Raw genomic sequence first — 13,002 nt, 5'->3', positions numbered from 1 at the left:
GTTCATCTCTGGTTGTTTTAACACAGTCAGCTTGGGGCGGGATGATTTACAACCATGAGCTAAGGACAGAGATGCTTACATGCAGAACAATGCACCAATAGTACAAAGATAGGGCATGCTCCCTCCCAAAGATTAGAGCTCTCGAGAGGATGCTCGGAGGTCCATTGTCCAGGCAACCCACGGAGGTCAGATCTGATCAATCTTGAGTCCGGGAAAGTAAAACCAGGTTGTATTGATTGCTTTCATTTAATGTAATGTGAAGACAGTTGCATAATACTGTTGTGAGTCAATCTATTGAAGCTTGTTATTTTATAACCACTTGGGTTTGTATCATGTGATAGATATTGCTGAAGGATTAACAACCCTTTTGTAACGACAGTAACGGGATAAATTCGCTAACACTTGCCATCCTCAAACTTTGAAATTATGCCCTGTATACCCAAGTCCAGGTCATCAATATATATGAAAAATAGCAATGATCCTAATACCAACCCCTGGGGACGTCATTGTAAACTCTAGTTTCCTGTTTTGACTGTATGTTTTCACGATAAGGCAGTGAAAAGGGCTCTGCGTATTTTTAAATATGTAATGTTTTCTCAGAGATGCAGTTCAAAATTATTGAAATGAATTTCTAATGATTCAACACTTTTTACTGTTTTGAATGAGTTTATGTATGAATCAAATATTATACTGTATGTTTCTTGCTAAGCGTTTACACTTCTGTGTAATTACCTTCACTGCAAATAAATTTAACTATTAGTTTTAGCCTGAATGACAGTCTGACTTTTGAAATAGACAGGATGACATGGTGGGCAGTCAACTTAATCTCTGGAGCATTATAGTGTTGTGAAAGGTTAATCACTTGTTAGTCATATAACACACTAACTAGCCCACGTCATGCATAACATTGTAACAGATTAGTGTGCACTCATGGATACTATCTTTTTGCAGTGAAGAGTGTTGAAAGAAATAAAAACAGAAAATGCTGGAAATACTCAGCAGGTCTGGCACCATCTGTGGAGAGAGAAACAATGTTGGTAGAAAGCCTGAATTGTAAATTACACTAATGAAGCTTTTACTTACCGCCACAAGATAATTTCAACGTGGGATTTTGGTACAAGAGTGACTAATACCAGCATGGAAGTATATACAAAAGTTGCAGGTTATTAAATCACATTTAGCAGCTAGACCCAGAGGGATGGAGGTCGGACCAATTCTTTACATCATGCAGGGGTCTGACTTGCCTTTTACCGGTCCAAGCTGCCGTCAGCCGGTTGTTGGGCTGGTTCCTCACGGACCCCAACCGCGCGCCCCGAACAGGAGCTCGCGGCCGCCGGCACTGCGCAGGCGTCGTGTTTTGGCGGGCGGCGGTTGTGCGAAGGAGGGAGGATGCGGTAAGTGGCTTCCTCAGGGCTACTGGGTTCATGGCAACCGGTAATACGGTATGTTATGTCCCTAAATACATCACATTTATTCGTGATCAGCATTGATTTTGGTCAGTGACCCCGTCAGATATCAGAGGTTGCAGCATTTCTTTAGCAAGAAAATGTTTACAAGATTATATACCTGTCGTCACTATTATTTTATTGCATGTGTAAGATTGGGTTTTCATTGCACCCATCAAAGACTCTTTTTTTGTTTCATATTTTCACTCTTTTTCTACAGTTCGGGTAAGTTTTAGAACATTAAAATTCAACGTCTCCTCGGGTTGCCAACCCTCCAGGATTGTCCTGGAGACTCCTGGAGACTCATTTCCAGGACACTGTTGCGAGCAACCCAGGAGAAAAATCATAAGGACAGTTAAAAAAAAAGTGTTTTTTCAATTTTTCTTTGAACCCTTTTTATTAGTTATAAAAATATTGGGCATGGGTAAAAAGGCTGTTAACTGACAGTTCAGTGGGGTAATGAAGGGTCTATTCACTTTCCAATTGGTGCAGGAAGGTGGTGCCCCTTGAGGATGGACGTGTCGGGCGACCAATGGCAGGAGTGTGGGGGCGGGCGATTGGAGGTAGGTGGTCATGTGATGAAACCTCCAGGAATATGTCCAACCAAAGTTGGCAACCCTAACATTTACTGCTAATTCTGTTTATTCCTAACTAGTTGATATGTATTGCTGGGTATTGGAAGATGGAGATGGATGACTGAGCAAAACCTGGGAACTTCGCTGTTTGTTGGCTCAGCCTATCATATTGTTGCATTCCCATCTGAAAAAAGTGTTGAAGCAGTGCAGAGAACCGCCAATAGTATCTTAACTATGGCTGCACTTGGAGCAATTTTTAGAAGAAGCACCTGCCTAATTGCACATCTCAGAGGAACCAAAGATGATCCAATGAATTATTTAATGGAGGCTGTGTTCGCGTGTTTTCCTCACAGCTACACAACTGGCACCACAGTGTGCCTGACTCCTGATGCACTTGCAGTTCTCATGAAGATGGGCAACATGAAAGGCTGGCGCATATCAGGACCTCCCAGACTTTAAAAACAGCGGAAGCAGTGCATACTATTGTAATATAACATATCCCGTCCAATGAAACTAACGTAAATTCTTAACAAAAAGGGTTTAGTACTTACGATGGAGGTAGCTTCTACATTTCTCTCCCGTGCCCAAACTAACCATTAATAGAGAGCACCAGTATGGGCTTCCAGTATTGGTGGTGAACACATGTCCAGCACTCCGACCGCAGTCTGCCTATCTGCCGTCCCTACCCAGTACATGGTAGGGCTGTAGGTGAAGCTGTGTTCGAGCCCCCACAATACCCTTGGTTCAAGTTACAGAGCTTCTCCAGCTCATCACACACACAACTTGTATCAGTTTATCTATTTGTTGGTGGTCATCCATGTCCAATTTAGCACTTCTCACAAGACCCCTTTTCCCATCCCAACCTTTTTAAAAAAGTGTCTTCCACCCTCACTTCTTCCCTGTCATTTCTTTATTCCTTACTTCACTTTCACTTGGTCCTTTTATCACAGCTGTTGTCCTTTTGTATGTTATCTTGCCTACTCTACTGCAGTTTTTTGTGCACCTCATCTATTTTTCAGTCTCTTTTTCTCCTTTGCATCAATGTGCTCCCCATTCCAACCTCGGGTGGTAAAATATTTTTAAAAATTTGTGTAGCCCTCTGGACATGAGTTAGAAGAAGTGCTGAAAAATTTAGTAGAGGTTGGAGCAGATGTGTGGCGGAGAGGAGAGTTTGTCCCGGGAAGACACTGATGTTGGACAAGTGGCTGGAGGCTGGGGAAAGGTTGAGGTCTCTTTAATGACAGCATTAAAAGACAGAAAAGCCAATTTAATGGATAATCATGTTACTTTGAAATATATATTTTTTGATTGTGTTATTTTGGACATTAAAAATCTCAGCTACTAGGAAAAAATGGCAAGGAAAATATGTGAGCAATTTGTGGAGATCCAGTGGCCAAATTCCACAATCAGACTAACTAGTTTACATAAGCAAAACATATTTAAATTATAGACATACAAATTTTTAATGGGAAAATGTTGACACAAAAAAGTGTGGCAAAAACATGACAACAAGAACTCGGGTTGTGCACACAGACATAAGGGGGGAAAAATTGGATAGGGGCCATTTTTGGGTGCAAGTACCCCACGCCCAATGGCCCCTGTGCAAGTTTCAGCCCACCCCAGGACTAACCTGCAATCAGCGTTCAATTCCAGGCCTTGCATGTGGGATCAATGCAATTTGCACATTCCACCACCAGAGGGAGCTCAATCTCTTAAAGGGAGGATGCTTCTTCGAAATCTCTTGAAAGGTAGCTGGTACCTGTTATTTGCTGAAAATAACAGTCTACTGTCTGCATAGAGTCTGAACCGAGATCAGACATCGCACACGTAAAACACAGATGCAGGTCCCATCCCTATGTTTACAGACTGATGAGTTAAGTTAAAACATTGAATAAGGGTTCCGCACTACTAAATCCCACATCCTGCAATCTGCATGCCAGACCTCACCAATCTGCCAATCTGAGTTTGTACCACGCCTGCGAGAATGTGTGTACCAAGGTTCTCTGCTGATGCACTAGAGGCCTTGGTGCAAGAGGTGGACAGAAGGAGGGGCATCCTATATCTGGGGGTGGGGTGGGGTGGAGGCAGGGGCAAGAGGCCCTCCAGACATATGCCCAAGAGGCAGTGGGGGAACGAAGTCAATGCCAGGCGCATAGCCCCATGAACATGGATGGAAGAAGTTCAATGCTTTGACACGAGTGGTCAAGGTGAGTGAGGTCAACTGTCAAGTGGCGTCTACGACCAACTGCACCACTTGCCACATCCACTGCTCCTCGCACTACACCCCCCATCACCCACATACCAACAAACTCTTTCCATCAGTACTCAACTCTGCCAATTAGATGCTTCCTCTCACCCTTACACATTACCACTGTTGTAAGCCATCCACCCACAACTCACAGGCCACACACACTGGCAGCTATTCAACCATGACAGGCACATCACCCAGATACACATCCCGCTTGCTTGCAGGAGAAGGTGGCACACAACAGAAGGCAGCAAGTGGCATTTAGCCCCTCAAGCCTGTTCCGCCATTCAATGAGATGATGATGGACCTGTGACCTAACTCCATGTACCCATCTTAGCCTCATATCCCTTAATACCCTGGTTCACAGAAATCTATCAATCTCAGATTTAGAATTCACAATTGAGCTAGCATCAGCTGCCGTTTGCAGAAGAGCATTTCAAACTTCTCCCACCCTTTGCGTGCAGAAGTGTTTCCTAACTTCATTCCTATACGTCCTGGCTCTAAATGTTAGGCTATGTCCCCGTGTCCTACTATTCAAGTATAGGAGTCCTCCAAAAACAGTTTCAAATGCATCAGCAGCCAAAAGCAATAATCCAGCAACTAACCTGTATCTCCTGCATGGTCCCTTTAAATAGCACTGGTGGAGGGGTCCTCCAGCACTCTAAGACATGTTCAGATGGTCGTTATTAAAACTGAGCGTTAAGTTGAGTGTTATACACCATTTTGGAACTTATCATTTTAAATCAGAGTTGCACAGTGATTGTATCCATTTTCTCCTTATTTTACATGTAGTCGGCGTTTGTTATTTGCACATGCTCTAATACCTATGCCAAGATGGCGTCTGGTGCATGCCATGCTAGAAACATGCATGCGCAGCCAAGACGCCATCTTGGCACTTCAAGAGGCCGCGAAGCACCAAAGCAACTGGCACTATCAGCCCATTTTCTAGCCCTTTGTGTTTAGACTGAGATTTGTTTGTTGAGACTGAAAATTCTTGTGTTCACACAAATTTGCCTACATTTTGGAGCCCCTCAAACTGACAAGATCAGGATGGGGTGGACGTAGTGAATGTATTTCACAGTACATCTGAGGAGGAGGCACAGCACCATCTGCGGCAGGCATGGCGTGCAGTTCTGGGATCTGCAGGTGCACAAGACAGAGGTGCGCAACAAGAACTTGGAAAAGAGCAGAGAGTGGACCAACGGAGTGCCTGAGACAGCAGGAGGCACTTCTGATATAAGAGGGTCTACAGGCAGAGGCTGAGCTTCCTGGGCCTCTCTAAGGAGCAATGCCTACGCAGGCTCAGATTGAGTCAGCAGGTGGTTGCAGACATCTGCACGTTCCTTCATGAAGATCTGCTGCCGGCTCTGCCTGGTGGCCACGCATTGCCTGTCGCAGTTAAACACACCATTGCCCTCAATTTCTTCGCCTCCAGATTCTTCCAGGGTGCCACTGGTGACATCTCTAGGCTGTCTCAGATGTCTGCACATAAGTGTATATGACGTGATGGATGGCTTGTTTGCCAGGACATCCGACTATGTCAACTTCCCCCGCAACGACATCAGCCAGACTGAGAGGGCAGGGAGTTTCAACTCTCTGGCTGGCAACACACGGGTGCAGGCACAATTGATTGCACACAAGTAGCAATCCGAGGACCTCCACATGAGCTGGGACTGTTCATCAACCGAAAGGAACATCATGCCATCAATGTGCAGCTGGTTTGCGACCGCCGGAAGAGGTTTCTGCAGGTATGTGCCAGATTCCCTGGCAGCTTCCATGATTCCTTAATTTTGCACGAGTCCAACATTCCGGACTTCTTCCACACACAAGACAGACTTAAGGGCTGGCTCCTTGGAGGCAAGGAATACCCCCTGCAGACGTGGCTCATGCCACCTGTGACAAACGAGGCACAGCAGCGGTACAACTAGAGCCACATTACCACCAGGTCTGTCATTGAGCAAGCCATAGGAATGCTGAAGATGTGCTTCAGGTGCCTGGATAGATCGGGGGGAGCCCTTCAGTACTCGTCAGCGAGGGTGTGCAGAATAATCATCGTGTGTTACGTCCTGCACAACATAGTGCAGCAGAGAGGGTTACAGGTGGAGGAGGTCGAATGGATTTAAGAAGCATCCTCATCTGCCGGCAACACTGAAGAAGCGGAGGAGAAGGAGGGCAAGGAGGAGGAAAATGAAGATGGGGAACCCATCTCCAGAGCAGCGGCGCACATAGCTGCCTGTGATGCCAGTGATTCCCTCATCTCTGACAGGTTCTTATAATGAGATCTGCAAATTGAAGACTTTCAACTATTCAGGCCACCACCAGCAACGTCCCCACCATCCCCCCCCACCCCTCTGTTTTTCGACACCAATTCTTCAACCACATATACAACCATTGCATACGTGCCCAATGGGTGGCATCATGCCTTGGCATTCATGATGAAGCACATGAAAGGACAAATTCACAAAAGGAACTCAATGATAGGCAAGATATGGCAGTGATGTTGAGAATTATAACATTTAATGTGATATAAACTAAAAAATTTATAAATTAACAACATGAGATTTCATCAAACACCCTTGTGCATACCCTTGGCGAATTACATTGCGTTCGCCTTTCTCATCCTACTGCTTCTATGTGGTGTACCCCCTGTGCTTCAGCAGAGGTAGTGGAAGGTTGCCCTGACTGTTGAGATGCTCTCAGCCTACAACCTCTGGGTTTTAGAGCCCTGAGGGCCCCGCCAAAGACTGCATCACCTGCACCTGTACAGGGGCAGACTGGACCATTGGGAGAGGAGGCAGCATTGCGGGTACTGATTGAGGGGGGGGCAACGGATAAGGGGTGGGAGTGCTTTGAGTGGAGTCCCCATTTCTATGTCTCCTTTTGCCATCATCCCTCTCCTGAGCCAGCGCAACATCACTCCCATCACTCTGCTTGTCAGCAGGCTGGTAAGCAGATGTGCCGCATTCTAAGGCCACAGCTAAAGAATCTGTCTGCCTGTTTAAGGCAGCAGGCATGTTGGCATCCAGAGTCCACATGGCCATTATCAGGGCCTGCATGGACTCATTAGAAAGCCGTGCTTGAAGCTCAATGTAGGATAGCATTTTCTTCATCGCAGACATTCCCGCACTTACCTGCGCCACCACTCCACCAGCGATGGAGTTGGACTCCTCCATCCTCTCCGTTATTGTGGAGAGTGTGCATGGCACTTGTCCAGTACCTTGCAAAGGTGCAAATGTACCTCTGTCATTCTCAATCTCAACGATGGCCCCCGTGGTTCAGCATCTGTGTCCAGCTGAGCACAGCTTGGAGAGGAGTGCGCCCTCCGACGCAGACTCTCCACAACTGCCCATGCCACTAGTGTCTGCTCGTGCACACTTGTGAGTGGTGAATCACCAAGTGACAACCCAGCTATCTGGCGAGCAGGACCAACCAAAGTGCCAGTATCTGCGCTGGTGCATGGCTATATGTCATGTGACGGTGCACCCTTGGAAGGAATGAGCTCATCTGAGGAATCACCTTCTTCCATTGCAGCTGAATGTTGTTGAATCCATGAAGGCCCTGGAAGACAACAGAAACTAATATTAATTATTCATCGGAAAAGCGACAATCTTCCCAATGACCATACTGAGGTGTGGAACCAGTCAACCATTGATAAAATCAATTCATGATGTGTGCGAAGGATGTTAAAGTTCTGTTACCAGCTATCCGCGGGTTGCCAGTCTCTCCATCTCCGACGGCCAGGCATGCAACCATCTGACTGATGTCCATGGCCTCCTCCTCTGCATCTGTCAGCTGGCCTATTTGTGGTGGCCCGCCTCCAGTTCTACTCCTCTCCCTTGCATTTTACGCTCTCTTCTGCTACAATGGGAGAAAGAACAGATCTGTGAGTGACTGAAGGTGACGTCTTCACCCTATGAATGCATTGCTTTGGGTGAGGATAGCAATGAAACAGATGCATCAGAGGCTGAGTATCAGACAGATGCTTCACATTGCATCAGGATTGGGGTGAGTGACAGTGGTGGGTGCACAAATGGGGAGGTGAGGAAGTGCATAGAAAGTGAAGGTTAGTTGATGCTGAAATTTAAGTGGGTGTGAGGAGTGATGTGATGGAGTAGGCTTGCCAACACAGAGTGAGAGGAGCGAGAGGGTTCTTTTCACAGGATGTGGGTGAATCAGCAAATGTACTCACTTTTCCTGATTTGGTTAGGTCATTAAACTGCTTCCTGAAGCATTGAACCCAAGACCTGGGCACCGTGCTTTGGCTGCTCAGCTCCTCTGCCACCTCCAGCCACACCTTCTTAGTGGCAGAAGCAGGTCGCTTCCTCCTGTTGCTGAGTACGGAATGTCCCTCCTGTTTCTCACTCCAGCCAGTAGCACCTCAAGGGAAGCATCGCTGAACCTGGGTGCTGCTTTTGCTGTGTGTTGTTCCATTTTCCTTGTTCCTCCTTTCTCCTTCAAAATCCATTTTTGCATTGGCCCTTTAAATACTGCAGTTCGCAGCATGTCATGTGGGTGTGCAGTATGCCCGCTGCGCAGCTTGGAGATGCGAAACCCGGAAGTAAAATTAAGTGCCTTCAATTGAGTTGCAATCTCTCAATCTGATGCGCTAAAATTATTTCCAGGTTTCCCATGTGACTATTCACCCACCCGCTGAGTTCCCACCACCATGCTAAAATCATGGCCAAAGATTCTAATTTCTTATACCTGAGATGGTGAGAGAGAGAGATATACAGACAGAGGGCAAGACACAAAGAGAAGGGCAGACAATTTCTTCTGCAGCTCGCCAGTCTGATGTAAATGAGGCCCTAGGCTCAATATCGGGTTGGCCTTGGCCCTATCCTTTCTGGCGCAGGGTGTGTTCAATCCAATTTCTAGACTTTATTAATATTTTAAATCGTCCTGACATCTAAAATACAATTTGTTCTGAATACCTAGGTATGGAAACTTTTCAAAGAAATTTCTGAGCCCTTTCACTGCAGTAAATCTTCTTCTAACTCTTGGACCAGGTATGGATTGCAGCTCTTCAGTACATTTTACAGTTCATTTTTTGTATTTGCTTTTTTGCTCCTTATAATTTCAAGGAGCCCGGAGATTTACCTTTGGCTTGTTTTCTCAGCAAGAATCTGTTCTCTTTCATCCATGTCAATGATTTCTCTCTGAAGTAGTTGGTCAAGTATAGCTTCAGTTGGTCTGATTTTCATTATGAAACTTTCTCTGTGTTTTTCAATAAAGGTTTCAGCTAAAAAAAAATTATTAATCAAGATTATCATTGAAATATAAATTAAAACAATGTCCCTTCAAGTTAAATTGTGTGCTGTAGATGCCTCTTTAGTTAAATAAAATAAAGATAATAGAATGAATAAAGCTGCAGCATTTTACAGCAAGTAATTACTTAAAGTTTGAGAAATTGATGGAGCCGGAAGCAATTTAAAAACTTTAATCTAAAGGAATGAAAAGCCTTGTTAAATTATGAATAGCATGTTCCCGTCATGCAGGATATTGATTTAAAAAATCAGACATTTCAATGTGCTAAGTATACACTGAACATGTCATTTAACCAACACTTTTGAACCTCTATTAGACAAAATTATTCTTTTCATCAAACAGACAGGAATAAACAATTTACCTGATGATTGAAATACAGCAAAGGTAAACTTGGGGAAGACAGGTAGGTAACCAAGCTTGGAGCATGATGTGGAGAGAATGATGGAGAAATCCCAGGTGGATAATAATGGGGGACAAAGCAGTGAATTGTGGGAATGTGGAGTGAGAATATCGGAGATCTGGCAGAGGTGCAAAGTGTTTTGTTTCAGTTTACCTGTGTATTTAGATTGTTTGGGTTTTACACTCTCTTTGGCAAGCAGAAATTCCTTGACTTGAATCTTCACTCTGAACTGATTCTTTAGCAACCCGCAAGTTGCCAATGCCATTGCTTTGGTGGAGTGGTCCATCCACAAAAATTACACAGAATCCACAGAAATCTATCCCACATAAATAGATAAAAATTAAAATAAACTAAACCTGGAGTGAGATTTGAGAGCAAAGTCTGCAGCAGCTGCTTCTTGAGTGTGTGGGGAAAAAATGACAACATTTGAAGAAATGTAAGGAGTCATACAACACCAGGTTATAGTCCAACAGTTTTATTTGAAATCACAAGCTTTCGGAGGCTTCCTCCTCCTGGTGTTGTAAGACTCCTTACATTTGTCCACCCCAGTCCATCACCGGCATCTCCACATCATAACATTTGAAGAATTGTATATGCACAGAGGTAGCATTTCCACTTTATTTATTTTAGCCAGTTGGGCTCCATATTATGCAATAAATTGCATTGTCCTTTGACTTTTTATTGCTACTGTACTTCTAAAGCCAGTAATAATCTTCACATGTTAAAACCACAACTAATATTAGCTCATTTTGGAATAATCGGAGCAGACATTTGCTTTATGGTGAGGCTCTTGATGAGATTAATCAAGCGTTGCAGAATCATATAGTGCAGAAGGTGGCCATTCAGCCCATCATGCTTATGCCAACTCTTTGAAAGAGCTACCCAATTAGTCCCACTCCCCTGTCCTCTTCCCATAGTCAGCTGGGCTTCCACATTTTGTAGATGGATTTGTATTTGGGCAGCCTGAGGCTACCGGCCTATTGTAAATTCTGAGGGTTTATAAGTTACCCATGTTCTCAATGTCATTAGCAACCTGATGGCAGTGTCTCAGAAATAAAATTCTAAATACTTAAAAGTATTCTAAATACTTATAAATACAAACTATCAATAAAAATATATAACACTATAGTTTCAAAGTCATTGCCCACCAGCAAATATTAGCTAAATGTTTGACATGAACATTCAATATTTAATTGCAATATTGGTAAAAAACTTATCCATTAATGACACTATAATATTTTACTTAATTTAAATAGGTTTCCTTCGTGAACAGCAGTTCTATGGAAAGTTGAATAGCAAAACTACAAGTTACATGGAGCCAGTTCACTGTGATGTCATCTACCAGAGTGTATTGCAGGAAGGGACATAAATTGCCCAGGCAATACTACAAAGTGGACTTTTCACAACCGACATCCCATACTTCAAAACCCATGGAAGAGGATTGCAATCGTGAATGTAGGATTATGATTAGCAACTGTTCGACTTGTGGTGAGTTCTCATCAGAGCAAATAAAAAAAAGGCTACATTTGCTGACCATGACATTTCGCCTAGTGAAGAACTGTATTGACTAGGAGGAGGGCTTCACATGGAGCACATCAAATACAATGGACTCAACATGTGACAGACTGTACTGTCAGACTTTCACACAGTGAAGATCACTGTACTCACAGACTTTCATATAAAGTGAAGACCTAAAGGATTCTACAAAATGAATTTGGCATTACATACCATACTTGTGTGGGCTTGCGCAGCCAGGAAAAGTGTGTGGCCACATGGAGCACAGCACCACGCTCGTGTAACTACTAGGAACCCATGAGTCACTACTATGATTACTGCAGTCATGCCTGCCACTACTATGATTCACTACTGAGATTAATACCACTACAATTATACAACTAAAGTAGTAAAATTATAAATTAGTTAATTAGCAAGCAAACTCACCAAAAGCAGCTACTTTACAGATCCTTACAAAGAAAAGCACAAAGACCCCAGGAATCCTTAAAAGCAGAAGCAAGGCACTGAGCTCCTGTAAGTTTGAACTTTTCTCCATAACAGATGTGACTCATTTCTAACTTCCAGCTTGATCCATCATAATTTCTTTGGGAATATTTAAAGGGACGCTTTTGCTCGGTAACACGATGTGCTTTGATGAGTTTGTGAAGGGGGCAGAATACAGTAACATGATCATGTATCCTAGATCATAGTGACATGATGTGTGATGCCGTAGTTCACAAGGTGTGTGATCAGACTGATCAGCTTCATTCATTATAGGGGATACATAGCTTCAGATACAGGGAGCCCTGAAGAAGGAATTTGTAACTGTGGGATTTAATTACACCACAATTTCCATAAGCAGCTGTAACAACCTGAGGGACTGCCTCTCCAACTTCACCCAGTTTCTCTGTCTCTGTCTGTCTTTCTGTTGCTCTCTGTTTCTCTCTATCTCTGTCTGTTTATGTCTGTCTCTCTCTGTCCTGTCTCTTTCTCTCTGTCTGTCTCTCTGTCTCTGTCTCTCTCTCTTTCCATCTGCCTCTCTCTTTGTATCTCACTGTCTCTCTCTTTGTGTCTCTCTCTCTGTCTGTCTCTGTCTCTTTTTTGTCTTTCTGCCTCTCTCTTTTGTGTCTCTCTGTCTATCCCTCTCTGTCTCTGTCTTTCCATCTGCCTTTCTCTCTCTTTGTGTCTCTATGTCTCTCTCTCTGGAAGAAAACATTCTTGGGCCTGTGCAGAGGAGGATTCCCTGAGTTTTTGCCCAGGCTCTGGCTTCCCAAAGATTTCTGGGCCCACATCCACCCGCCGTTAAATGCTTGATGCCTGGGTTCTTGTATCCTGAGGTTGAACAGTGACAGCAGCAGGAAAACACAGCAGCGGCCATGTTATCTTGATTTTCTTTGCATTATTGTATGCCAGTCCATGTATGGGATGGCCGTATTGTGCTGCAGCAGAACCAGCCCCTATAAATGGGAGAGGTGAGGTGCACCAATGTGGGGACATGGAGGGGCACAATCCCGAGCACCTTTCTGTCACTGCTGGTGCCACATCCACTGAAAAATCGTCAGGGGGAGGCAGAAA

This window comes from Heptranchias perlo, chromosome 16, assembly GCF_035084215.1.
Source record: "Heptranchias perlo isolate sHepPer1 chromosome 16, sHepPer1.hap1, whole genome shotgun sequence".
In the NCBI taxonomy this organism is placed as follows: Eukaryota; Metazoa; Chordata; class Chondrichthyes; order Hexanchiformes; family Hexanchidae; genus Heptranchias; species Heptranchias perlo.
The sequence above is the reverse complement of the archived record's forward strand: the minus strand, read 5'-3'. Positions refer to the sequence as shown.